Source organism: Corvus moneduloides, chromosome 1 (genome assembly GCF_009650955.1).
Source record: "Corvus moneduloides isolate bCorMon1 chromosome 1, bCorMon1.pri, whole genome shotgun sequence".
Classification (NCBI taxonomy): Eukaryota; Metazoa; Chordata; class Aves; order Passeriformes; family Corvidae; genus Corvus; species Corvus moneduloides.
Genome location: NC_045476.1, coordinates 40,807,133 through 40,812,519, shown reverse-complemented (window position 1 = coordinate 40,812,519; position 5,387 = coordinate 40,807,133). Strand labels below are relative to the sequence as shown.

Below are 5,387 nucleotides of genomic sequence, written 5' to 3'. Positions count from 1 at the left end.
TTTTCTTCCTTTTTTTAAAAAGTAGTTTTAAAGTAAGTAAGAACTGTGGGATAGAAAGTAAATTACGGTGTCAAAGAAAAGCAAAATTTATGGCTCCAGTAACTGAATGAAATGTTGCATAGAAATATTTCATTTTTAGGAAACTGTATCTTATTAGGACATCCTGAACACCACATTTAAACAACTGTTTCTTTTTTTCCCCTTTTACCTTGATCCATAAAATTAATGGAATTATTCAAGCCAAGAAGGATAAAACACAGCACACACAGATTTGACAGCCAAGGTCTTTATTATTAAAAAATTATCTCCAAAGTTGTCATTTAAAGACTGATGATCAGGAGAACATGCTTACATTTCAGTAACTCTACCATCCTTTCTGCACTGAGGTTCCTCAATTTATCATTTTCTAACATAAGAAGGCATAAGAACCACAGTATTCATTAAAAGCTTTACTCACTTTGAGCATCTCTGTATGAAAACTGGATTTTTAGAACAGTAATTCTTCTGCATTATTGGAATTCAGTCAAGATGAACTACAATTTGCTGGATACTTTAAGAGATGCTCCACATCTAAAATGCAATTAAGAAATAGAAGTATTATCCACAGCTAATAGATGAGCAGCTTGTTTTTGTTGATCATGCCCTTTATGATTTTAACATCCACAGAATTCTCGCACAAATAAAGTATTAAGAGAAATCTCCTTTCCTGTTTTGTCAAGTCCCAGCAAGCTCTCTTTATGAGCCAGAATGTCACTTCTTTCTCAGTGAAGAAACAATTGCTACTGACCAGCTCATCAGGTCATCAACTTCTGCTGACAATGCCAATTATTTTCAACTGTCTGAACTTCTCTGTGTCAGGAATGGATATTTTGCCCAGATTTTACAGAAAAAAGAGACTACAGTAAGAATAAACACTGAGAATTGCTTAGGGGTTGCTTCTTAGAAAGGAGGGAGGAAGAATATGCCTAAAAATAATGCATCCATTCGTACCCATCAGGCTTTGAATTCATAGAGAATTGTGGAAAAGTACATTCATCTGTGCTTCAGTACAACATGGCCATGCTGATTTAGCGGCAAACATAAACAAAAGGTACACAGTTGCGTTTGACACCATTAGCAGCACCTACTGCCCACAGCCCATCACACTGGCTGGCTACCCAATGCTACCTTGTGTCATTTAGCAGCCCTTGCCACCTTCCTTTTCCTTGCTTCAAATTCACTACTACTTAACAATTAAACAGACACAAATTTTTGTGCTGCAGGTCAAGAGAAAAGGGACATGACTGGGGGAGTAAACGGGCTGCTGTAATTTGAATTCTGGAAATGTTATTATCCAGCTCGATTCAGGTCACAGATTAAAAACAGAGCTTCCAGGCAGGAAAATATGCTTTCCTTCATAAGAAAAACAACAAAGACCTAAAACAAAACAAGAACTGAGTAGTTACACATCACTTCTAATGATCTGCCTGTAATGAAAGGATGTTAACCTTTACAAAGACACAATTCTATGAGATTCTAAAACAAGATGAAGGAAACACACACGAGACAACTAGCCAGACACACACCAACTTCATTCCCCATCTGAGGGGAAGGCAGTGCTCTGCATGACACAAGGCTCAGTAGCTAAATTGGTTCTCACTGAAGACAAGTCCACAGGAGTTATTTGCAGTCATCTGGATACCAAAAGGAAGGAAGCTGTCTGGTCCATCTTCTCCCAGTCCCCCCTTTCCACTTTACCCAGGAGCAAGGCTTTGCTCCTTTGAGAAAGTAAAATTACAGACACCTACTTTGCAGCCTGTATGGACAACTGCTTCTCTGTTCCAAGTCTATGTGCAGTACTGTACTGTCCCAACTAGCAATAAAAATCCCACCAATAAACAAGGCTTGTACCCATCAGGCTTTGAATTCATAGAGAATTGTGGAAAAGTACATCAAGTGCTTCACTTTCTTCTGTTATCCCAAAATCTAGCTAACTTGGGCTTTATATTTAGATGTTTAGCTTTCACCTAGTCATGCTCAGGAGGATGCAAAGAAGTAGAATGCATGTAGTTAGTCAAGGAATATTCTAGTTGCAAAGTACCTTAAGAATACCAAGAGAAACAACTGTTAGAAGAACTTATTGCCAAAGTTGAGAGTCAGTAAGTAAATGACAAAAACTAATTTGCTTTCATTTTCATAACAAATCACCTACCAAGAAAATCCAAAACCGCAAACACACAAAAAGCCCTGCAAACCTAAACACTGGGGGACAGGGGAAAGGGACACACACACTAAGAACTGGAAATTTAAAGAAAACATAAATATACATGTAATGAGACAATCAATCATGCCTAGCTTGTGAAAGAAGCTTTTACACACTAATATTTGCAAATCTCTCTACTCACACTAGCAGTTATCACAACTGATAACTGAGCAAACAGCTGCATCACCACACACCTTTAAACGTCTCCCAAAATTACACCAGCTATGCCAGGAATCTTATTGCCTATTCTTTTCTGTAACACAAAACCCCACCAAAATTGCAAGCAATACAGAAATATTTGACCTTCCAAAAAAACATGTCACTTTTTTGCTTGACACTTTCTGTAATATGTTTCAAAAGATCTGACAGGTTTGGCAAGCACACTTCGCATCAAAAATTGCCTGGTGCCTAGCATCAATTCATCTTTCACAAAGTACTTCTAAAAAATACAGAATAAATAAACAGCTTAGAGGTTGGCCTAACATACCAAAACATACAACTCGCCAATAAACTAAACACCAAATTTGAAGGAAAGTAATCAAAAAGAAGGCAGCACTGAAGGCAGCCACTGTGAAGGCAGCTGCTCAGAGCACTAATGAGTCCAACAGTGACTGACACTACTATGTATTATTCTCTCAACAGTCTCTCCTTTGAGTAGGAACATACACACACAGAGAACACACTTCCAAGATGGTAATATATGAAGACAAATCAATAATGAAGTGAGATTTGACCAAGGGCAGTATTTTATGGAGATTTCTGTCTGCTACTTGTCACATCCTGCAGGAGACTTCACAAATTGACTAGAGAGGATGTGACCTTTGCTTGGTCTTTCTGCTACTTGCTATTACAACATCCACAAATGAATCAAATATATTCATTTGACAGCCTGGTTCCCATGAAACATAATGAGAGACTCGCAGCAAATTCAGTCCCCTAATATAATGCCTCCACAACACACAGTCTCAGAGCCTGGAATTGCTGGTTTTGTATCAGCATTACCATGCAACAGAGTGGGAAGAAAACCACATCCCACCGAATTTGTGTGAGTCAGCCAGGTCTAAATCACAGTTTTATCTCAAAATACTACCATTTATAATCCAAATTCTCTACAATTTGCAGCTACTAAATTTTAGCAATCCCAAACATAAACACCCCTGAAAAAGGCTGTTGAACAAAAAACTTATGTTCAATTGAAATATCCCCACAACCCTCTCCTTCACCCCAGCAACTAGAGCTTGTCCTCTGAACTACATTACTAGAATGTCACAAAATGTACGAAGGAAGCAGTAAACCCCCATGTAGTCACACACCCTGTGTCTAATACACACTATCTTCCACTGGCTGCATCCTAAGCTTTATCATCACTTCCCTTTTATGGTGTACCAGTGATGAATGGAACCCTTATCTGCAGAGGTAAAGCTGGTTTATGTTTCCCTGATTTATACATCCCAACTCTTCCCCTCTCTTCTCCAACAACTTGCATTCCTCACTGATTAAGAATTAACCCAGCACTATTGTTATTCAATATTATGTCCCATCTAGGAGAAACACCTTCAGACATCTGTAGATTTTTGGAGCTCTCTTTTGCTCCCAAGAGTTACAGACTGTATACAGAAAAGCACTCAGCTATGAGAAAACCAGTATGACCCCAAGTTTTTATGCCAGACCTGATGTTAGTTAGGATTTCACCTGGAGATAAAACACTTGCAGGGACTGAAATATTAATGAAACAAACAACAAAGGCACAGGGAGTGACCCTGGACAACAGCACAAATGCTGAAGCTGAGAAGGAGACAAGCACTGGATGAGAAACCAAGAGATGGCTTAACACCTCCAGGCATGAATATCAGGCAAACTATTCAGGAAATCAGACCACAAAACAGACAGCAAAGAGACTGCAAATACAAGTAGCTCAAATGACAAGACTACCTTCAATTAGAGTAGCTGTAGAGTAGTTCAGCTACTTTCAAGTACTGCTTTTTGCTCAATTTAACAATGAGAGTACAGAAATTAGGAGTATCATTCAAGTCATATCTTAAGCCAATTACAGAGACAAAAGGAGTCTGTTATCTCAGCCCAAACTATTTGGCCTACGTGTCTCCATGTTAAAAACCAGGGAAATTATCTATGCAGGTAAAACCTAATGCTGCTCACGAGTGAATATGGTCCCACATTCAACAGTAACAGCCTGTAGTGGTAAGTCAGGAATCATCAGGGAGTTGACCTACACACAAACAAAAAGGAGTAAATGTCAGCGCAAGCAAAACGGTCACTGGAGTCCTTTCAAACTCATTTTTACTGCTTACTGGAAACCAAGGTTGCCTTAAGACACACTGTAAAAACCCCAGTCACAGGAAAGACATGCAACTATCGTAAACTCTCTTCTAACAACTGCACTATCTTGTATATGGTAATTATTGAACTAAATAGCTAAATCACTGAACTATCTTCACTATCACTTCTCCCATTTTTTTTATTTTTGAACATGAAACACGAAAGTTTAGATAGGATTCATAAACTCTCTTACTAAAAAGATGTCACCAAGCTAAAAGTTTTCAATAGAAAAATGTTGCTGAAAATTAATTAGAACAGTCACACATCATTTTTTTGAGACAAACATCAGTTTTACTACAACCACTCTGCTGCCAACAAGCAAGAGACAATTTACAGAGGAAATGAAGTGGAGGGATGAAGGAGCAGACAAGCGGAACAGTTTGGCAATGGGATGTGCCAAAAGGTTTTCATCAAATCTACCTAAAACCAAATAAACACAAGTCTGAAGAATCATTTGACACTGCAGTCTAAAAAAGCACTTTAATAGCTAGACTTCCAACCACCATCCAGAACAAAACACTTTACTGCACTGGATTATATGTACATTAGGCTAATTATTAGGTTGGTGAAAATTGAGGGGTTTTGCTACTTCTCACAAATTTCAGAGATATTTAATTCTGTTCAAGTTACTGATATGAAATTCTGAAGAACGTGACACTCCCCTGGAAACTAAAACCCTTTCAAAATCTATATTTAATCTTATTTACATTATATGTAATCTCCATGGATGAAGACTTAGGAAATAAGCACAGATATCCTCTTAACATTGCTTGCATTCTATGTGAACAATTCCATTCCAAAACTACTT

The 5,387-nt window shown here is 38.1% G+C and overlaps 1 protein-coding gene across 2 annotated transcripts in view; it reads right to left on the bottom strand.

Annotated features, from left to right (window-relative positions):
* The window catches only part of OSBPL10 (oxysterol binding protein like 10), a 112,941-nt gene that overhangs the window by 87,838 nt on the left and 19,716 nt on the right, over positions 1-5,387 (bottom strand). The gene's annotated exons all lie outside the window — the stretch shown is intronic.